Source organism: Ambystoma mexicanum, chromosome 2p, assembly GCF_040938575.1.
Source record: "Ambystoma mexicanum isolate Mex_15411 chromosome 2p, UKY_AmexF1_1, whole genome shotgun sequence".
In the NCBI taxonomy this organism is placed as follows: domain Eukaryota; kingdom Metazoa; phylum Chordata; class Amphibia; order Caudata; family Ambystomatidae; genus Ambystoma; species Ambystoma mexicanum.
Window position 1 is genome coordinate 1,395,708,250 of NC_090923.1, and position 23,196 is coordinate 1,395,731,445.

Genomic DNA, 23,196 nt, shown 5'->3' on the forward strand with positions numbered 1-23,196 from the left:
GACTTCCTCGAGCGAATTTCCGATCTCGACCACCTCGACTCGTGATGACATTTTCTACCGGAATTATCTGAATCCTTTTGTCTTTTCGAAGACTTATATTTCTCCTCCCCCACCGCCAGCTTACCTCTGCATTCCATAAGAGCTTTATTTGACATGGCCTGACAGGACCCGCACTCATCAACCCGATGGTCTGGGCTGAGGCACCAGAGGCAATTCCGATAGGGGTCGGTAATAGACATCTTCCTGCCACACTTCAGAAATGTTTTGAACCCTGTCTTGGGTGTGGAGGGAGTTGAAGACGAAGACGTGGTCGAAGAAATTCTTGATGTGCCGTTCATAACACGAAGCAGTTGCGTCGGAAAAACGGAACTCAGGTAACGGGCGCTGCTCGAGCCCTTTAACAGCGGATGGCGTAGACGCCAGACGGGGGCCTTCGAGGGACTTTGACTCCACGGTCTCGAAACAGCGCCCCCTGGTGAAAAAATGTTCAGAAGCAGCTGAAGCTGGGATACGATTATCATAAGATGAGAAATACGTGGGAGGACACAATCCAACTCGAAATCCCTTTACTCACAGAGGTTTGCTTCTGCCAGCCCACCATTCCCATTAAGGTATTTAAAACAAAAGGTTTTGGCCAATCATGTTGGTCACAAAATCTGCCAAATACCCAACCCACCCCCACAGGAAGTGTAGTGACATACCCCAGACCAGGCACTGGTCTAAACCAGACAAAACCTCTACGGAGTCTGCCAACTTGGGCTCGCAAAGAGCCCATTTGGCAAAATGGTTATTTTAAGGCTTGCCTTATAGTTTCCCCTAAACAAAGGAATCCCCTTAAATAAAACAACAAAGTAGTACTTTAAAAAAACATTAGTACCCCAATGGCTACCATAAAGGTACGTTAGGCTAATGTTGCAGTAAATCGGTTTGAACCACTGGGGAAGTCAACACTAAATATTCGCTGCCACCAGCATACCCCCTATATGCAATGTAGGGTGATATAAATCATCCTACAGCAAAAATGGGGTGCGCCTGGGCACCTTATGGGTGACCCAACACCAAAGTAAGGTAAAAAGGGAGATTGTGGCAGGGAAACTGCAGCAGAAGTCCATCTGAGCACCCAAAGAAATTGGAAAACCCAATAAATAAAGGGGGTAAAAACAAAAAGAGTAGAGATCTCATAAAATGAGACTGTAGCCCTCCCAAAAAATTGACTTCTTCCCTAACATTCGCCTTCCTGGTCTGTTGGGTTTCTGATATGAGAAGTAAAATGTCTGCAAGCATTTTTTGTCATAGGCATGGAGTGGTGGACTTGGTACTACACATGTTCCCGTTGGCACATGAGGAGGGGACATGAATTGAGGTACTCTCAACTGCCAATCACCTTCTGGGATAGAAATGGCTCTGGATTTCTTCCTGACAAGCCTCCAACCCCCAGCCTGAGAGGGGTTCCGATAACCTCCTGACAAGGTCCTGGTACGGACATTGTCATAACACAGCGAAACATCTAGTGGCAGCATAAAATTATACATTGTCACCCTACTAATACCATAATGTGGGTCCAACTGTCTAATGATGGACACATTACATATAGAGACATGGGGTGGGACGAAAAGGTGAACCAGACATTAAGGCACACATTATTAATAGCCAGAACAGTAACACAGATGCCAACACAAAACAGTCACCCTAAATCTCAAGGAGATAGTATTAGAAAAAACAAATGTGCATTTCAAAGTCAAATTTAGGGCCTAGAGGGTGGAAAACTGGTCTAGCACACAGCCAGAGGCCACCAAAAAATGAGATGCATCTAGGCAAAGCCAAATGGATATGGCATTACTAGAAATAGTTACTTTAGAATCAGACATTCACAGTAGCAGAAGTGGAATACATTTAAAATCACAGGTGCAAACTAAAACTCTAGCCTTTTGAATAAAATTCATTGTACTCAGGATGGATGCAGGAAACATGTCCAAGAACAGATAAGTACCCCAAAACTTAATTTAGAAGGGTTTCAGGTGAGTATAATGCACCCCAAAGCAATCAACAGAACAGTCACTAGGTAAGTCTGCATACATGGGGTAAAGGAGAAAAGACTTGTCTCTGCCCGCAGGTACAGAAATGACAACAAAATACCCCAGGGTATGCCAGAGGAGACCCTAAAGAAGAACTCCAGAGGCAGATTTGAGAGCCAGTATGTAGGAGAAGAGAAGCAGCACAGCAGGAATCCGAAGTCAAATGCAGTTAAGGCACTCCTGGAGACAGCCACGACCATGGGGCATGTGGACCCCTAAGGTTAAGTAAGTATGGCAAATACCACACCAAGCCAGGACCTAGAGGCAAGTACTCACAGCAATAGTTTGTAGAAATACAGTTCAGCAAAGCGGACTCACAGTGAGAACAATACTTCTTTTCTAGGTGTTGTTTATAGGTTCGGAGCAGCCAGGGACTTTGATCCCAGACCAACGACGACCCAGACAACGTAAAAGAACATGCACCATCGCTATGAGGTGGACCAGCCAGAAGCGTTTGCAACAGAAGGGAATTTTAATCTGGTGGTTCGACTTACTAAGGAAGGTAGCCCAGCCACAGAAAACAGTCCCTCAAAGAGTACTTCAGAGGGGGTGATCCATGACGATCCAATGGAGCAGATATGGGGAATTTGGGTCTCAATACTATTCCGGACAAGGGAAGCTTCCAATGCCAGGGCACCAAGGCAGGACAACCATGCTGTAAAACAGGAAGTCTGCAGTAAAATGGCTTTGCGTTGGTCCCAGCACAGAAGGACTGATCCAGCCAACACAAGGGCCGGAAGGAGGATTATGGAGCCCTGGAAGGACCTCCAGCAGCCTAAAGTGGGTGCCGAAGATCTGCCCAGGACTGCAATGACATGATCTGGTCATAAATATGGGACCAACACCCAAAGACAGCGCAATCCTCCAGTAAGCAAGCCATCTGCCTTGCAGGAAAAATCTAGCAGAACTGAATGTGAGACCAATGGCCTCCCTATGTATGCCCATTCACCCTGGGGCTGGCCTATGCCAGCCCACCAATAACACTAGCGGGGTAACAAAGTGTTAGGTAGTGTGACGAATCGCTGGATTCAGTCACTTCTCCCCAGAGGGGAGCCTTTCCCTGTGAGGCTAGGGCGGTGAGTCTGCTATGCAATACCCTCCCTAGGGATAGAGGCAAGCAGGACCTCACTGGGAGAGACTCCCCCCTCCCCCCCCTTGGGGACAAGGACTCCTGTTCTGATAAGGAACTCCCCAACCAATCAATCAATCAATCCACTTGTAGCCCAGTGTCGAAAAAACCTCCTGGAAGAAAACATGAGGACAAGTTGATATTTGTTATGGTCATCCAGAATCGATGAGAAAACCTGAAAAGAATTACTTATAGGGTACTGATATGAAGAAAACCACTGGAGTAATCCTGAGTACAAGTACAACACAGAAGGGCTTCAAGACTATGCCGGGGAACTCCCAGCGCAGCATCATAAAACTAGGAGGAGGAGACATGAGAGAGAGAGAAGCCCGGGAGTTCCAAATCAGCGTTCTAAGCGAAGCTGAAGGATACAGAGAAACATGGCTTTCCGGTGCTGAATGGAAGCTGCCGTATGCAACTTAACGGGTTGCAGTCCAGGAGACCCAAGTTGTGAGAAGCAAAAGGGCTTGAGAAAGGTTGCATGAGGGAGCAAACAAGAGGTGATGGCGTGACAGAGTATATGAGGGAGTACCCCAGGAACACAGAGACCATTTACCGGAGAGCACCGCGAAGTGTGCCGAAAGAAGAGAAAGCAGCAAACAGATGCCATCCTGGCAATGAGAATAGGGAGCCCCATCCGACCCACAGGCACAGTGACACAATGCCTAGATCAGAAAGTTAACAGATAGAGCGAGAGACCCGGGGTGGGCACTGGAAATAACTAATAGGCTGTTCATCCTCGTCCGAGAGAGGAACAAGTGTGGAAGAAGAATGAGAACCATTACTGGGCTACTCATACTCATCCCAGTGAGGAACAAGTGTGGAAGAAGAGTCAGAACTAGAACTGGGTTACTCTTACTACTACCAGTAAAGAACAAATCTTGGAGAAGAGAGAATCATTACTACACTATTCATACTCGTCCCAGTAAAGAACCACACTTGGAGAAGACTGAGAATCATTACTGAAGCACTCATATTTGTGACAGTAAAGAGCAAGTGTTGGAGACACAAGACGAGTGAGAATTGTAGGTGGAACGGTATTAGTTATCCTGATCAAGAAACGGATTGGACATTAAGTCAAGAGAAAGTTTGTATAACAAGGGAGGGGCACAAGAGCTCCAGGAGAAAGGAGAAGGCCAAACCAAAAAAAGGTCATAAGAGAACAAATCAAGAGATAGAGAGAGAAGTGGAAAAGTAAAATATCTGTACTATACAATTTGGTAAAAGTAGTTACAAAGAACTACCTACTTCCGTAAACCGAACTTGCTAAGAAAGCAGCCCACAGGAGAAGGGAGTTATTCTCCTGTGCCTTAATTTTGATAGTGGTAGGGCCAGCATAGATTAATTTTGGACGTGGACAGATCTTTCTTTTGGACTCACTGAAAACTGACGAGCACCCAAGTTAGTTGGGTTAGGTAGGGAAACCCCCTTAGTTTAGGGAAAGTTAGGCATTTTAAATATTCTTTTAACAAAGAACAAGTCTTAACGGAAGATCAGAGTCTTTATCCTTCTTCTGATCCGCCACAGCAGCCAGACAATCTGGTTTGTCCCTAAAATACAATCACCCCAGACCAGCAAAACAGGATGGGAAATGATTAGCCCAGGGCCACAAATTGGTCTACACCAGTTCAAACCAGTATTCGAGGTGCATGGCTGGGCTCACACACAGTCTATTGTGCACAGCGGCCATTTTAGGCATGGCTTCTGGTTTCCCTGAACAAAGGAAGTCTCAAGAACAAAATGGCCAACAGTAGCATCAAAAAAATACACTGGTACTCCAGTGACTAAAAAAGAAACAAGATGCATTGGCCTACCAATGCAATAAATCCACTTACACCCTTGGTGAAGCCAAAACTAAATAACTGCTGCCACCAGACTACTCCCTTAAACCAACGTACGGTAATATAATTTTAGGGCACAAATTGGTTTTGGTTCAGTGAGGAACCAGGAAGAGACACCAACGTAGTGGTATGGTTCTGGCCAAAAACTTTTCATTGACAAAAAAAAAGTTTGGGAAATGGCGCTCAGTCCCTACACGAAGAGGCGTTTCCCTACCTCATACAAAATTAAGGGTCGGTCAGATGTCAGAATGTCCAAAGTAAAATGTCCTGTGTCCAAAGTACTATGCTGGGCCTAACAATCTAAATAAATCAACTCTAAAGTGTAAAGTGTCATATTTGGCCTTGGTAGTGTATATATGTTCAAAAAGGAAAATGCTTAACTTTAACTCAAAAGTTCCAGAAGGATAGAGCTCCTTGTTCCAGAGGTTAGTAGTTCCCTTCCCCTGGATTTCTCTCCACTTTTTTATATTAAAGATTATTAGTTCTTTTTGAGTTTCTCTTGATTAACAACACAACTGGTACACAGAACCACTTGGCTCTTTGCCTTTATCTTGTTTGGACACCTGGTGTACCTTACTGCCAGGTTTTCACTTCTCTTCTCTTGATCAAAAATACAACTAGTAAAGAAAATAACTTGGCTGGGAGTTTGTATCTTGATAAGATACCTGGGGCACTCCCTTGCCAGGTTTTCACTCCTTCTTTTTATCAACAATACAACTGGTACACAAAACAACTTGGCCGTGAGTTTGGTAGGATACCTGGTGTACTCTTTTGCCAGGTTTTCACTCCATGTCTCTTTGGTATCACACAACCTTTTTCCTAGTCCTGATATATCCTTCTTAGGACCTCTTTAGGTGATGTATTTCATATAGACTATTCAGCTTGTCCTTGCTTGGTGTGCTTCCCAACCAGGGCTTTCTTATATGAACACACTTGCAACTGCCTGGTATATTATTGTACCAGGGCATTTCTTATGTGCACATACTTGTAACTGCCTGGTATACTCTCCTGCTAGAACTTTCTTATATGAACACACTTGCAACTGCCTGTAATCGTATTTCTGATGCTTGTATCTGCTTAGATTCACATGCTGTGCATAGGCCGACATCTAGTGGTAGATGCAGAGTATTAAATATTTTGTTTTAGAAACTCGAAAAAATGACTTCGACAGGGCGTGCCAGTAATACTATCCCTAGTGTGAGGTTTACTGTACCCATGGTCCGCCACGTGTCAAGGTCCCTCAGATTTTGTTTCTTACATGAGATAGCAGGAAGTGTAGCGCAAGTAGAGATGTAATAAAGCAGATGACAGCAGATAAAGCCAGAGAAACATCTATGTGTCTTCTACTTCACATGGGAGGACGCGTGGAGCATGTGAATCTAAGCATATGCAAGCATCAGAAATACGATTACGGTGGGTAATGTATCCCTTCTGAGGTTTATGGAATCTGCTTAGATCACATGCTATGCATAGATTATGGAGCAGTGTCTGGAGAAGGTGGTGGGTTGTGAGAAGGTACAGCGGCAAATAGATGTTTTAGCACCGCTTGTCCACCCTGTGAATCTGCTTTAGAATGCGTGTCAATGCAGTAGTGATGAGTAAAAGTATGAATAGAGCTCTATGTAACTGCTTTGCAAATGGCGTACATCGGGACTTTAGCGATAAAGGCCAAGGTATCTCCTGATCCCCTGACAGAGTGAGCTCTTGGTGTGAAAGGCAGAGTTTTATTTGACAGAGTAGCAGAACTGTATGCATTTCACTATCCATTTGGAGATGGCGTTTATTGAAACATGATCACCTTTCCTGCCGGGTGCTATGGAGACAAACAGTTGGTCAGTTATTCTTAGCGGTCTTGTCTTGTTTACATAGTAAAGGACTGCCCTCCTTACATCTAGTGTATGGAGTTTTTTTCTCAGCTGAGCTTGAAGCATTTTGAATGAAAGCTGATAGTTCGATGGACTGGTTGACATGGAACTTAGATATGAACTTGGGTAAAAACCTAGAGTGTGTTCTTAATACCAATTTTTCTTTGTGGATAACAAAGAAAGGGTTTTGCACCGACAAAGCTTGTAGTTCACTGACTTCTTATGGAAGTGTTAGCCACCAGAAAAGCTGTTTTATATGTAAGCTGTTGAAGGCTGGACTTGTGCAAATGCTCAAAGGGGGGGGGGGTCCTAGGAGCTATGCAAGTACCCATTTAAGTCCCACCTTGGAGGCGGTTTTGAAATGGGAGGGTAAAGTCTTTTTACTCCCTCCATGAATGCCTTCAACCAGGACACCTTGCTTTGAGAAGTAGTGTACGCGGATCGAGCCGCTAGGTGAACCTTGATGGAGTGAAACACAAGCCAGGGGTCTAGTAATTGGAGCCTGTAATGTGTGATGAGTACATTCTATCGGGTTTTTATTATTTGACTAGCACCATATTAAAAATCTTTTCAATTTGTTAAAATAAGAGTGTCTGGTGTTTGGTTTGCGTGTCTCCTTGAGGATGTCCATACAAGTTTGAGGTAGTTTTAAATGGCCAAAATCTGTGACTTCAGGAGCCAAGCTGCCAAATTAATACACTGGGGTTATGGGTGGTAGGTTGTCCCCCTGTGCTGTGTCAGTATGTTGTAGGGGCACAGGAGCTTGATTGGATCACACATCGTCAGTTTGCTCAGATGTGGAAACCGAGGTTGTCTCGCTCACATAGAAGCAACTAGGATTAGTGTCACTTGTTCCTGTTGCATTTTATTCACCAACTTGCTCAGTAGCGGTGTTGGGGAGAAAAAGCGTAGGCAAATTTCCCTGACCAGTTCATCCACAGTGCGTTCCCCTTGGACCCGTGTTGGGGAAACCTGGATGCGAAGTCTAGGCATTGCGTGTTTTGGCTTCTGGCGAACAAGTCTAAAGGGGAGTAACCCCAGAGGGACAAGATATCGTCTATGATATTCTGCTGAGCTGCCACTTGTGCTCCTCGGGAAGAGGATCTCTGCTTACCGAGTCTGCCAAAGAATGGAGTTCCCCTGGAACACGTTGCGATGTTAGGCACATGCCCTGCTTGAGTGCCCACTTCCAATGGTTTTGTACAAGCCTGGACAGACTCAGAGAGTGTGTGCCCCCCTGCTTGTTTATGTAAAACATTGCAGTGGTGGTGTCCGTGAGGACTTGTACTGTCTGACCGGACAGGTGCACTTGAAAAGCTTGCAGGGCTTTGAGCACTGTTAGCAGTTCCAAAAGGTTTATATGATTCTGGGCTGTGATCTGCGTCCACAGGCTATGCGCTGTGTGGTGAAGGTAATGGGCCCCCCACCCGGTGAGTGATGAGTCTGTTGTAACAACTGCTTGTACTGTAGGGTTGTGAAAAGGTTTTCCCATAACAGGTTTTCCTTTGTCCACCAGCGTGGTGCTTGAACTAGGGTTGTTCGAAAAAGCCACTAGATCGTCCCATTGACTGCTTGCCTGAGACCACAGTTTCGCCAACCACTCTTGCATTGGACGCATGCACAACCGTGCGAGTAGAATAAGGTAAATGCATGATGCCATTATCCAGAGCAAGCGCATTTCTTTGCACACAGTTATTTGGCGACCGGCTAGATACTGAAGTATTTGCAGCAGTATGTTTTGCACTCTTTCGTTTGACGGAAAGACTAGACCCTCCACTGTCTTTTTGACAGCTCCTAAGAACTGTTTGGTCTTGCATGGAACGAGATTTTACTTTTTCTCGTTGCTTGAGAATCCCAATTGGAACAGGAGATTGACTGTTCTTTGGGTATTTTGCTTGCAAATTTGAGGGGGATTACCCTGTTATCAGTCAGTCGTCCAGATAAGGGTACACTGGGATTGATTCTCTGCATAGATGCGCTGCAACCACCGCTAGTACCTTGGTGAATACCCTTGGAGTGGAGGGTATGCCGAAGGGTAGCACCTTGAATTGGTAGTGTTGCTTCGCTATTTTGAAATGCAAGGACCTTCTGTGCGGTGGGAACATTGAAACATGAAAGTATGCATCTTTCATATCCAAGGTTGCCATGTAGTTCCCCTGTTTTAGTAGTGGAATTACCTCCTGTAGCGTTGCCATGCAGAATCTTTGTGGCTTGACATAGGAGTTTGACGGGCGCAGGTCTAGGACAGGGCGCATAGTTCAGTCTTTTTTCGGCACAAGGAAGTACATTGAATAAATACCCTTGTTTACCTGGTTTGCCGGGACGATTTCTATGGCATCCTTTAGAAGCAGAGCATTCACCTCTTCCAACAGGATACGTTATTCCTCCTGTGAAGTCTGTCTTTGTCTTGGCGGATGGTCGGCTGGTGTTTGGATCATCAGCTGCAACACCCCCACCCCACTCCCTGCCACGGTGGAAAGTACCTACTTGGCCGAAGTGATCCCCTCCCATGCATTGGTGAAGTATGAAATACGACCTCCTACTGGAGTGGCATGGGAGGGAACCTGTAGCGGGTGGTCATTGCTTAGGGGGATTGGGGGGTTGGGGTGGTTGATCCCCCTCTTTTCAGAGGAGGATCTGCCCCTACTCCTAGATCTTCTTTGGCCTCTTTGAAAACCCTGTTTGGAGGACTACCCTTGCGACGAACCCCAGTATGAACCTTGCCCATCTTAGTTGTAATTAGAGGACCGTTGCGAGTTCTGTCATCTAAACCGGCGAGAATTAGAGCCCCCTCTTTGCCCAAAGTGTTTGTTAGTGAGCGGCCCCAGGGATTTGAGGGTATCCTTTTCCTCTTTTGCGCTTTTAAGTGCGTCCTCCACTGCTTTGCCAAACAAAGTGTTGGATTCAATGGGCATGTTTAAGAGAGTAGCCTGGGTTTCTAGTTTGAAGGCCGATTAACGTAGCCATGTGTGGCGTTTAATCAGTGGGCCTTCTGCCACGATTCTTCCTGCATTGTCCGCTGCATCCAGGTTGTTTTTAAGGATGCAGTTGACTACTTGTTTCACCTTAGCGATGATCAGTGAGAGCTGTGTTTTAGGAGCCTTGATTGTTACAAGTGTCCTGACCTAGATCCTGATGTGACGAGGTGGTAGCCTGCGTGGTGTGCAGGGGGGCTTTCTTGGCTGCACGCCAAGTGTCTGCTGTCCTGCCCTGCGGGGGCCCCTGAAGGTTGTGGCGGACTTTTGGGTGTTCATCAAAGAAGTTCATAAAACTGGACATTCTCTGCATGACCCTATCAAATTGTTCTGGGGTCCATTGGGAGGAGCTTGTCAACACAGTAGGAGCAGGAGTTGGTGGAGCAGCAGTAGGTGGAGCAGGTGTAGGTTCTGGGGTAGGGGTCTTCTTATGATGCATAGCCTCTGAAAGAGTGCCTTCAGGGCTAGTGTAATCCCTACTTTTTTTAGCCTGTGACTTTTTAACCTGGGGCGTCGAAGACTTATGGTTTTTCGAAGTTCTGGTCTTTAGTAGGGTGTCAGGGATGTGTTTTCTAATCAACTCGCTCAATTTTGAATATTGTTTTTGCTTTTTCTCGACGTCGGCGGCACCAGAGGATTTCCCTGATTTAGACGTGGTGTTTGAAACTGACTTTACCATCGGTATCGGGGGCCCGTCATGTAGTGATCGCGACCGCGATGGCCCAAAGGACAGGGAATGTTCGGACCTTCTCCTCGACACCGCGTGTGTCCTATCGGTTGACGACGTGGTCGATTTCCGGCCGTGAGGGTTGTGCCTGAGCCGCTCAGTGCCGTCCCCATGGCACAACTCCGACCTGCTTGTTGGGGTCGGGGGCTCGCACGCGGGAATCTGAGGGATCCTGATCACCCTCGGCTTCACTTAAGATGTTGATACTACCATTGCTGGAGGCTCTCTCGAAGTCCATGGCGGCCTCGGCCTGCATGGTGTGATGGGCCCAGAGCTTTGTCTTGCGGTCCTTTAGAGTTGTTGGCCAGAACAGTTTGCAAGACTTGCACTGTTCCTCGGCGTGGTCCCTGGGGACCCAAAGGGTGCACATCCGGTGCAAATCCTTCCAGGGAAAAGGAGCGTTTTCCATGATGTATAAATATGGCAGCCTGGAGAAATAAATTGGAGTAAAGGGGAATATACATTGTCTTAGCGAGACTAGAATATGAACCTCCCCCCGCTCTCCCTACTGTGTAGGGGCGAGGCCCGGTGGGGTCTTGAGGGTCAGTAGACAAAGGATCATCGAGACAAGAGTTGCCGTTGTCGACGAACAAACTTTTTCTTGAAGCCAGTGTTAAGGAGAATTCTCAGAAATGTGCCAATTCCCTCTAACTTAGAGACCCCCAGCAACTTGGCTGGATTTTGAAGACTTATTTTTTAGCCTGGAGAGAGCGAGACCCTTTTTCCCACTCTCTCATGTGTCTTCTTTTTCAATTTAACATTTTATTAAAGTGATCATGAACAAAAACACACTTACATTTGCATCGCATTGTAAAGCAGAGAGAGTACAGAAGCTTGGCCATAGATTAAAGCAAGTTGAATCGCACAGTGCGCACTCCACCCTTCTCACAGCCATACATGTGTGTCAGCCTTGTAGCCAAAAGGAGCTAAAGGAGGTCTCCTGGTAAGGGCAAGAAATTGATCAGAGTAGTCCATAAAGGGAGCCCAGGTCGTTAGGAAGTAGTTCAAGTTTCCTGTACGGATGGCTGTGCCTTTCTCTGCCACCTCTGCCACTGCGATCTCCCAGCATTTAGACCACCACAGGGGGACAGAGGGACCGTCCGCATGCTTCCAAAGTCTAGCCATTGCCACCTTCGCCGCTAGTAGGAGGTGTGTGCGGAGTCGAGAGAGCCGACCAGCGAGTGGGAACTCCCCACCCCCATTCTCCACCAGAAGTATGATGCCGGGATCCCATGGGAAAGCGAGACCAGTAATTGCGTTTATGTGGTTTGTCACCTCTCTCCAGTAAGTCTCCGCCTTGGGACAGGTCCATAGTAGATGAAACAGACTGCCCTCGGACGCACACCTACGCCAGCAATTTGGAGACATTTCAGGGTTAGATTTATGAAGATGGGCTGGGGTGATGTAGTACCTGTAACATAGTTTATATCCACCTTCCCTATTGGTGATACATTGTGTGCTTTTGGGTAACTGATCCCAGGTCTTTCCCCACTCAGCCACCTTAATTTCCCAGCCTAGGTCCCTCTCCCAATAAAGCATACACTTATCTTTTTTCAATGGGTCGTATCTATCCAGGAGGCGATAGAGAGTAGAGACCCTGCCCCTGGGTGCAGCTGTGGTCAAGGAGAGTTCCAATGCAGTTAGGTCTCTGGCCCCACTCTCTCCAATCGACCTATGGAAAACACAATGTCGGAGCTGGACATAATGGAATCGTTGCGCCTCCCCCACCCCAAATTTCTTCTCCTTGCATCCCTCGAATGTGATGGGGGAGCCCCTTTCTAGGAGTTCTGACAGCTTTTCTAACCCACCTTCCTTCCATGCAGAGAAGCTACGTGGGGGATTCCCGGGAGAAAAGCCTGGGTTATACCAAATAGGAGTGAGCGGGCCCCTCAAACCTCTAATGCCCCATTTTCTCGCTGTCGCTTTCCAGAAGTTAACAGCGACCATTGTAGCTGTGAGCGGGCCCAGGTTGGGCTGCATTCTGATAGCAGGTAGGTGGGGTAGGCCTGATAGGGGAGAGGGGCACCATTCCTCCTCTAGCTGTCTCCATAATGGTTGGTTGGCAGACAGAGTCCAGGTGTACGCATGGGATAATTGTGCTGTAAGCGCGTTTTTAGCTACATCCGGGACCCCCAGCCCTCCCGTGACCCTACCTTGGAGCAAAATTTTCTTTGAAATTCTAGGCTTCTTTCCTCCCCAGACGAATTTTAATATATTCCTCTGAAGGACGCGGAGTTCACTCGATGGGATGATGACCGGCAGAGACAGGCATTGGTATAGCAGTCTTGGGAGCAAGTTCATTTTCACGGCGGCAATTTGCCCGAACCAGGAGATCTCTTGGTTTTCCCAGTGCCTCAAGTCTTTCTGAAAATCATCCCATAGACGAGGGAAATTACATTGATAGAGAAGGGAGACGTCACTGGGGATCCACACCCCAAGGTATTCGATAGCCAACCCTGCCCAGGGGATTGGTAAACGAGGCTCAAGCTCTATCCGCTGGGCTTTGGAGAGGTTGATTGCTAGAGCTGATGACTTGCCCAGGTTAACCTGAAACCCAGAGACCCGGCCAAATTCCTCAATTTCCTCCCACAGGGGATCCAGGGAAGAGAGGGGAGCAGTTAGGGTTAATAACACATTGTCTGCGTATAACGCAATCTTATATTCATGTTTCCCTATTGTAAGCCCTTTTATGCACGGGTTGCATCGGAACCGTGCAGCAAAGGGCTCCATTGACAAGGCAAAGACCAGTGGCGAGAGGGGGCAGCCCTGCCTATTACCCCTAGTAATCCTGATGGGCTCGGACCTGGCACCATTAACTCGAAGCTGGGTAGAGGGGTATTGATAATTGGCCAAGATCCATTTAATAAAATTTGGCCAGAACCCCCAAGTGTGAGAGCGTCGCTTTGAGATAGCCCCAGTCCACCAGGTCAAAAGCTTTATGCGCATCCAAGTACAGGACCACCATGCTCTCCCCCATTCTTTGGGCGCTTTCTACAATATCAATGGTTTGACGGATGTTATCTTGCGTTCCCCTTCCCGGGATGAACCCCGTCTGATCGCAAGAGACAAGGTCAAGAAGATAGGCTTTCAGTCGTGTTGCTAAGATTTTCAAAAATATTTTTCCCGTCATTATTCATGATGGCAATTGGTCTATAGGAGGAGGCTAGTTCTGGATTCTTCCCCGGTTTATGGATAAGAACTGTTAGCGATTCCGCCATGGACCTGGTGACTGAACCCGTGATGAGAAAGGAGTTAAACAAGCTGACAAGCTGGGGGGTCAGGATTTGTAGAAAAGTCTTGTAGAAAAGTCTTATAGAATTTTGCGGTGAGGCAGTCGGGCTCTGGAGCGGTGTGTTTTAAAGATTTAATGGCGTCTATTATTTCCTCCGCTGTGATTGGATTTTCGAGGGCAGATAGATGTGAGGCAAGACGAGAATCGCAAGGAAGGAAAAAAAAGAGGGCAGGTACCTGGGATCCTTTGGCAGTCCGGCCATTATAGCTTTGTGGTGGTCCACCAGCTTATCCACCTCCGTGTACCGAGCTCTACCATCAGCATCGAGAAGGCAGGGAATGTTATTCCTGCAGTGCGTTTTTTTGAGTTTGTATGCAAGTATTCGGTTCGCTTTATTATCCTTACTATAACAGAATTGTTTTGTGAAGGCTAAAGATCTGGCAGAGCATTCAGCCCAGTGCATTTCTAGTGCAATCCTGGCTTTCATTAAGGCCCGGCTGTGTATTCCGTGACCAGCCGCAGTGTAATTCTTTCTCCAAGGAAGCCACTTCTTGCTCTAATTATGCCACCTCTAAACAAGATATTCAGCTCCGTTCCACCCCTGCACTGATTAGTGCCCCCCTCACCACTGCCTTCATTGCATCCCAGGTGGTTGCAAACTTCGTGTCAGGAGTGACGTTTTCAGCTAAGTAGTTGGTGAGCGTCTCGCCAATCTCTCTTCGGATGACCTTGTCCAGTAGGATGGGGTCAGAGTTTCCAGAACCGTTGGGGTGGTGGAGGGTGGCCCGATATCCTAAGGACTGGGGATATAGGGGCATGGTCCGAGAGAGTCTGGGTGAGAATCTCCACCCTATCCAGGCATGGGTAGCTATCGCTTGAGATAAGTAGTAGGTCGATACGTGAAAAACCCCTATGTGCATGCGAGTAATGGGTCTAATCCCGCGCCCCAGCATTAAACAGTCTCCAGGCAACCACTGCTCCCGTTTCCCTGAGAAGCCTAGCAAAGGACAGAGCCTGGGTGAAATCGGATTTAGTTGGGGGGAAAAGTTTGGTCTAACAAGGGATCCGGGACCAGATTAAAATCCCCACCCAAGAAGAGGACCCCTTCTGTAAATGCGTGGATAGTTGGGATGAGGTCATCAATTAACTTATCCTGAGCAGAGTTAGGACAGTAGACCGTGGCTATGGTAATAGGGCGTTCAACCAACAGTCCCTTGACCAGGAGAAATCTCCCATTAGGGGCCCTCTTTACAGTGATTCTGGATAGGGGGACTTTTGCACTCAGCAGAATAGCTACACCCCTTTTTTTCACCCCTGAGGAGGCAAAGAATGCTTTTTGGAATCTCTTGATTCTAATGCGCTATTCATCTGGTTGCAATAAATGAGTCTCTTGGACAAGAACTATGTCCCCCAATAACAGATCGAACCTATGCTCCACTGATCTGCACTTCCCCCGGAAAAGTTAAGGCCCTGGACATTCCAGGAGATGAGTTTGAGTGTGCTACTAACGTCTTGCCCCATGTGGAGAGGTGGTAATATTGGCTGAGAAGAGAGACCCGCCCGGGCGCAAGACTTGCTGCAGAGGAGTAGATGCAATGACAGTGTGTTTCAACAAAGGAAGTAAAAATCACCATGAAATATTTATCCCCAACTTGAGAGAGGAGAGGACAGCAGGCACTCAACCAACCAGAGATAACCCCCGGGCTCTCCCTCCTCCCACTCCCACCCCCTCCCCCATTCCCCACCACCCACTAATCCATTGAACCATCATACCCAACGGGGCAACTGGAAAAGCTCTAGCAATGAGCTCAATGGCCAATTGCGCCCAGCGCGGCAGCGGACGAGCAAATCAAATGTTCTAGGGCACAGTGCAGACCAGACTCGACAAGCAGTGCCAATCACTGCTCTGTAATACAGGAACCAAAGGAGCATCAGTAATCCCTCCCCACCCTCGCCCTGATCTCTCTACCCATCGATCCGGGAGCTCCTCATGGGGGTGATAGGACCACCAGTTACATCCCAGACTAGCGAGGACCATTAGGGCTCACCGACAAAGGGAGAGCCCATGGATCTAAGAATTCCAGCCTATGGGAGCTTTGAGTCAAATTGAGTCTGGCTTTTTGCGGGGAGGGCCCCGGATTCTGCTTTTTATGCTGACCCTTGACCAAGATGCTGCAGAGTGCTTCTTATCGAGTTCCTGGGAATGTACCTCTGGATCCGATACTTCGGCCTCTCCTGCGACGCCCATAAACTCTGCAGCCTCCTTCAGGGTGAAAATATGGTGCTGCAAGCCCTCCCATGAGAATTTTAGCGATGTTGGGAAGCCCCACCAGTAGAGAGTCTTCCTTTCATGTAGCCAGTCGGTAAGTGGTTTGAGGGCTTTCCTTTTCTGGAGGGTGGAGGCTGCAAGATCTTGGTATAATAGGATAGTGGACCCTCTGAAGGAGATTTGCTGCATTGATCGTGCTTCCCGCATAATTTCTTCCTTTAATTTGAAGAAAGGAACCCTGGCAAAGACATCTGGAGGAACAGAGTTGGACTGTCTCGGGGTCGTTCTGTGGACCCGGTCTAACTCCAATGGGGAGTCATCGGGGAGCGTGATAATGAACCTAAACAGGTCTCGAACAAAACCCTCCAGGTCTGCGTCGGGGACCGACGCTTGAATTCCTCTGAGGTGGATGTTATTCCTTCTCGCCCCGTTCTCCGCGTCCTCCTGCTTCGTTTCAAGTGCCTCACAGTGCGCCTCTAGGGCCAGCAATCTCTCCTGGCCTTTCTCCCATTCATAGGATTGCTCACATAAAGCATACTCTTGTCGAGGTAGTCGATCTACTTTGTTACATTCTCAGTCCCTTTTTGAATTTCTTTAGTTAGGGCAGCAGGTAGGTCTCTCCGATCCGTTTTCGTGGCTAAGTTCTCAGATTCTGGTGTCTCCTGGGCAGGGTTGGAGCACTGACTGTTCTCCCAGAGAGTCTGCCTTTCGCGGTTTATCCAGGGCGTTGTTCCCCAACAGCATGGGAATGTCCGTTTGTTTGGTGGTCTTGTTGCTTTTTGCCATAGCAGCAAGCTGCTTGTGAGGTGGTGGGATACAGAAGGGAGGACACTTGGAGGCCCTCTCGATTCCCTCCTCTGGGGACCCAGATTCCCCCGATCCTCCTCCCAGATCCACGGGGAGCGGCCGCTCCGCGCCTGGCCGGGTTTCCCAGGAGAGCCCAGGTACCGATGGTCAAGGGGTGCTGGTGGGTAGTGCCTCTAGTTGTGATATGGAGGGAGTTTAGAGGCAGGGAGGAGCCTATTGCCCCCTAGTCGGGAAGAAAGTGAGAAAACGTTTGCGGGAGCTCAGCCCAATATGAGCTCCTTCTATGCTGAAGGGAAAGGCAGGGTGCTGGGGTCCCCCAGGGATGAATTCAGGAGTGCTGGGAGCAGGCAAAGGTGCAGGAGCTCTGTAAAGAACAATCCTGTGGTAGCGAAGGTCTGGCCAGCGGGAGGGTCTTGAAATAATGTCTTTACGGTGGGAGAACTCAGAGAAGGCGATTGCTGGAGCTCGCACGGAGGCCAGATAGAATGAGCAGGGGCACCCAAGAACACGTCCAGAGAGAGTGCCTTGAGATCCGTCACCACTGGAGCCAGTGGCGGGGTGCCCGCAGTGCAGCAGCGGGTGGAACAGCCCCGCAGATCAGGCCCAGCATGTCGCAGAGTCCACAACCCGGGAGCCCATAGCAGAGGCGTGAGGGAGCAGTGTGGGTCCTCCCCACGGAGGAGCCTCTGATGTAAGGTCAGCGGAGGAGCCCGCACACCTGGAGCCCCCGCTGCAGCACGAACAGGATGGTCCAAAGGGGCCTAGGCAGGCAGGCCAGCAACAGTGGCCAGGGACTCAGATGTGAGAGGCGCCGCAAGGGGATGATAGATGCCAAAGAGATCCTGGGGCCAGTCCGACAGAGTCCACCGCCCCCCGAAAATCACAGAGGGCACCGCAGGAGAGAGCCCCTCTCCGGAACTACGCTTGGGGATAGCAGTGAGGCCGAGAGGGCAATGGGGAAGAGTCCAGCCAGGTATCCAGGCCCCCAATCACTGTGTCTCCGGAAACCAGAGGAGCCAGAAAGAAGATGAAGTCGGGTGGCCGGGGCGACACAGTTGCTTACTTGAATAGCTCCCTCCGGCAGGAGCCACGCCGCACTCAGAGGTCACCAGGGGTGTGCCGGGCAGGCAGCCGATGGAAAGCTGCCAGGTGCCGCGGTTCCACTGCAGGGAACGTTGGACCCAGCCGAGCCTTAGGGCCACAGAACTGCAGTGTTAGGGGAGCTGCCTGTTGAGTCCAGCACCGCTGCATCTGAGGACCAGGTGCTCCGTTCCCACGTTGCATCCACGCCAGGAGCAAAAGGCTGCTTACATACGGTGGCTCCCCCTCCGTACGTGCTCCGCCGAACTCCAGAAAGTCGCAGCCGCCATTTTCTCTGCTTGCGCGTCGAGCCGATATATTATATTCGGATGTGCTCTGAAATACCAGTGATAACAGAGACGGCCCCTAAGCGATTTCAGCTCCTTTCCTTCCTCATTCCAGCTATATGGTTTTTATAGCTTAACGGAGCAGAGAACTGGGAAAGTTGCACTCGTTGCTTAGTTAGCCAGGAGTTCTAGGCAGCCATGCCACACGCAGCGGCTCCAAGTCGCGCCCCCTATCTCATGTGTTTTAATGTGATTTTGTACTCTATGTTTCTTTTGGTTGTGGAGTCTGACAAACTCCATAGGCATCATCTTTTACATTGTGTCACACAGCACCTTCAAGTGCAGTGACACAGGGACGTTTTTCAGATTTCCCAAAGGTTTAAATAACTTCTCTGGGACAAACTACTGTTTCTCAGAGTAGTAAAGTGAAATTGACTTTACTTACATTTGTAACTTTCTAGACCCAGCAAACACCATCTTACAATAGGGTGCTGGATGGGTTACTTAGTATCCCCTTTGTCTAATTTCTCATGTAACATGTATGTTACCCTTTCCTCACTGAATGGCTGGTGGCAGTGGTTTACTTTTTACTACCATTGTGGGATTTTACCGCAGGCTGCGTTCGCAGCCACACTAAAGCACCCATGGGTGCCATTTTTGTCAAAATGGCCCGGTCTTCTTTTTTCGCCATTTCTTTGTGGAAAGGTCTTTCTTGAGAGTTACTGGGCGCACCAACACAAGGTTTAGTCCCTTTGTTTGTTTTGTCTTTGGCGGGGTTCACGAGTGAAACCCGCCTCTGGCGCCAGGGTGTCTGGCGGGGGCAGGAAGTGAAGGAGGTGGCCGATACTCCCTGGGCTTAGTCTCCTAGCAGACAAGAGTGGGCTTTTAGTTGATTGGCCGGCTGGGTGACTGACAGCTAGGCTGAAATGAATGGGACAAACCTGCATAAAAGGCGAGGCTTTTTGGCTTGGAAGGCAGAGTAGACCACTGGACGAAGGAATCAGAAGGAGAACTTGAAGAGGACGCCTGCTGCAACTCCTGGACCGTTGGTTTGCAAGGTGAAGCCCTGCTGCTGTGCTGAAACACCAAATTCGTATCAACAGAGAAGCTGCTGCAAGGACGACTTCTCCCTTTGAGTTGGTGGGACCAATCAACTCCAAAGTAGGCCACATGGACATCCTCTCAACGCTGGTCGAGTATCCACTGCAGTCGCTGCTGGAACTGGATAGCCAGGGAGAGGAACACCAGTTTGTGTGCATTGCTTTTAAGCTGGCCAAGAGCTCCAGGAAGATACTCCGTACTCCCAGGAAGCAGGACTGACCGTGCCTGAGCCCCCAACAGAGTGTGAGACCCCAGAAGCAAAAATAGCCCATCTTGACAGCCAGGAACCGCGGTGTTGCCATATGCGGTAGACGCGAGGAGCTGAAACACCAAACAGCTACTTGTTTGCCGGTTGCGAGCGGCACGACTGAGGTCCAGGAACAGCGAGATCTGCAGAGCTGCACTTTTTCTTCAACCTAAAGGTACTGTAAAGTCTAAGAGAATTTAGCTCTTGTTGTTTAGTCACTTGTCCTCGTTGGAGACTTGCTTGGTTGCATGTGTAGAGTTGCTGCCAGCTTCTTTACTTCACAAGCCTAATCAGCTTGTGGCCCTACTTTGATTTTCTTCTATTCTACAAATACTTTTTAGACATTGGAAAAGACTTTCCACTTATCTGCAAGAAGTGCTTCAGTTCACCTTGACTTTTGCTAACTTAACATTGGCTGGCCTAGGCTCCCTGAATAACTCTTCTCTGCTGCTTATGTGTTTTGCCTTCCTTCCAGGAAAGGATTAACTAACTTTGCATTGGGGGGTTGCATTCAAAGGACTTAGCTGCTTGAGAATATCTGGGTGAATACTTGTTTCATTCTGAACTCTCTTCTCTTTAACACTACTCTTAAGAATATTCTAAATGCAACAGTGATAGATTAATGTGAATAGCACACTAGCTATTGAGGTCACCTGGGGGTGTAGGTAGTGCCTGTGTGTCATCCCAAATGGGTATTTGTTGATTTAGATAACAGAGTGTGTATTTTTGAAGTATATTTGTGTGGTGTTTTATATTGCTCCCTTCTGAAGAAAGCTTATTCTAACTGACTGATAAATAAATTAATAATTGGTTTATCACGAAACCTTGTGTGTAAAAATTTACTTGAATACTTGTCACTGTGAATGTCTTTGTAGCTCCCCTACAGCTCACATTGACCACTCTTAAGATAAGCCTGGCTGTTCCACACGCTACCAACCTGTGTAGTGCAGACTTATATCAAAGTTTGGGTTTCTATTGCCAGGAGGTCAGGGTTGTTGTAGTGCACCCAAAGGGTACTGCATGCAATCTTGCCTAACACCGTCGCCGAAGATCTTGCGGTAACCGGTTGATGAAAGGACAGAAAGAAATACTAGAATTAAACTTCACTAAATAATGGCGTCAGCCAAGAAGGAACTCCATGATATGCGTCAGACTATGATGGCGGAAAGAAACAATCTGAGGGAACGATGCGTGACGGACCATATGTACAGTACATGTCACACTAGGGATAGTAGGTTCCATTTGTTAATGTCCCCGCAAAAATATTGCGATACAAAAATATCCCCATATTTTTGCCGCGATATTGACCCATGGACCCTGCGGGGGACACCCCTGCAATGCCTGCATTATTTTAAAAAGTGCAGGGGACACCCGCGCAACCCGCGCTCCCACAAAATATCCCCCCCAAAAATATTGCCTATGGCGTGACAAAAGGCCATATTTTTGGTGGGGATATTTTGTAGGGGTACCAGATAGTATTACTGGCACGCCATGTCGACGTCCCTTTTCGAGTTTCGAATACAAAAAATGTAATACTCTGCAGCTACCACTAGATGTCGGTTTATGCATAGCATGTGAATCTAAGCAGATTCCACAAGCCCCAGAAATATATATATAAGTATGAAAGTCCATTTGAGCCAAGTCACACATTCCACAACGCCACCTAGTAGCAGCCATCCGAGCCACAAAAGCAAGGCATTGAGGGTTTGGGCTTTCCGTGTGTGAGCTCTGCACACGCTTCCAAACTTGATAGTCTCTTATGTTTGCTCTCTCTGATATGGTATCTGCCTGGTATACTATCCTGCCAGGGCTTTTCTTATATGGGTATTGCACACACTCACAAACGTGAAAGTCTCTTATTTTTGTTCCGTTCTCCCTTTTAAAGAAATGCTCACTTGATCTTTCTCTTTATTGTGCTTCAGTAACAAATATTCGGGTTTGGCATGGCTGCCAATACTTCCTGGAGCCCTCGCTTCCCCCTGGGTGGACTCACCAGCGCTTGCTGGCGTACTCTGATTCTCCCGCGCCAAGCCAGTAGCAGTCGTTCGGCGTTTCATTCCATCTTGCTGCCTCCATTCCACAGCTTCTCTTCCTCTTGCAGTTTCTGCTGGGCTGATGTGCTTTGTTTCAAGCTTTGATAAGGCAAACGCTGCCTCTCAACACCTGCAAACTTCCAGGTGCCCTCCGTCGGCTTCTGGCGTTCCCGCAGGATGTTCTCTCTTGCGGTCACCTTTCCTTTTCCTGGACCTTGCGCTGTTTGGCTCCACAGAACTCTCTCCAGCCCCACAGCCTCAGAGAGGAGCCGCTTTCTCCCCCCAGCAGCGTGCTTCAATCAGCTGCTTTTGCCGGCCACATATATGCGCTCGCAACTAGAGCACAGCTTTTGCTCTTCGCCTTCTGTGCATTAATCGGCTCATCTTCTTTGTCCCAGTAGTTATGGGGATGGAAGCCCATTCTTGAAGACTTGGTTAAGTGTTCTTAGTGATCTTTAAGGGCAAGTCAGTTCTGGAAGACTTGTAGGTAGTGTCTGAGAAGGTGTTTTCTTGAGTCGCAAAAGTTAGATTTTGACGGCTTGCATACAGTTCTTGTTTGAAGGTCTTCAGTACCCTTCCCAAGTGGATGAGGGAAGACATAATATGCCATTAAGGCATTGGGCATGGATGAGGTATCCTCAAAAGAAGAAGGGTTAGGATCATGTAGCGGCTGGCGTCCCCTGGCCACATGGGGAGAGGTCACCGCCAGGAAAGAAGTGATAACACCACTGGATTCATCCTGGTTCCTTAGAAAGGTGATCCTGGAGACCAACAAAGGGGACCAGCAACAGGGCAAGGGAGGCCAGGAAGAATGTTCGGAATCTGAAAACAGGAGGCAGAGTTAAGCCCAGTACACAGTGTCCAGACATTATGACCAGATCTGGACCTAAAACAGTGCAACGGCCAAAAAACAGCAAGAATCCTCCAACGGGTAAACTACCTTCCTTCCAAGAAAAAGCAGTCAGTTGAAATGTTGGCACATGTTCTTCAGCTCGTACCCCTGGTGAAGTGAAAACTAAATTACAGCTGCCACCAGCCTATGCCCTAAAACCAATATAAGGTGATATTACTGCAGGGCCAAATGGGGGTGCTTAAAAAGGACACATTTCCCTGGACCCTTATGGGCAACAATGGGACCATACATTCAAACAGTCAAAAAGGATTTCAGTGGCAGTAGAAGTCCCTGTTGGCACAGAATAGGTCAGAGATCCAGAAAATAAGAAAGGAAAAGGCAAAAAGTCAAAGTGGCCCTAAAATGTCCTACAAAATTCCCAAAAATGAAATTCCATCTTAATAAAGATCTACAAGTTGCAGTGAAGGTCTGTACTTAAGGGCCCAAACTGAAAGGGAAATCGCAAAGGCCCTAGTCATTTAATGAAGCAGAGTCCGAAGTGCAGGAGAGAGACTCAGCATCTGTGTCAGGAATTTGTATGGGGGCAGCCCAAAATATTTGTAAGCCAGTACATTAAACATAAATGGCTACAAAATTTCCAAGGGAAAAACTAGACTGAAACGACCAACCTGTGTA

General features: G+C 48.1%; 1 protein-coding gene across 2 annotated transcripts in view; it reads right to left on the reverse strand.

Annotated features, from left to right (window-relative positions):
* SCAP (SREBF chaperone) overlaps positions 1-23,196 on the reverse strand; it is a 1,420,607-nt gene that overhangs the window by 1,078,702 nt on the left and 318,709 nt on the right. The window lies entirely within an intron of this gene.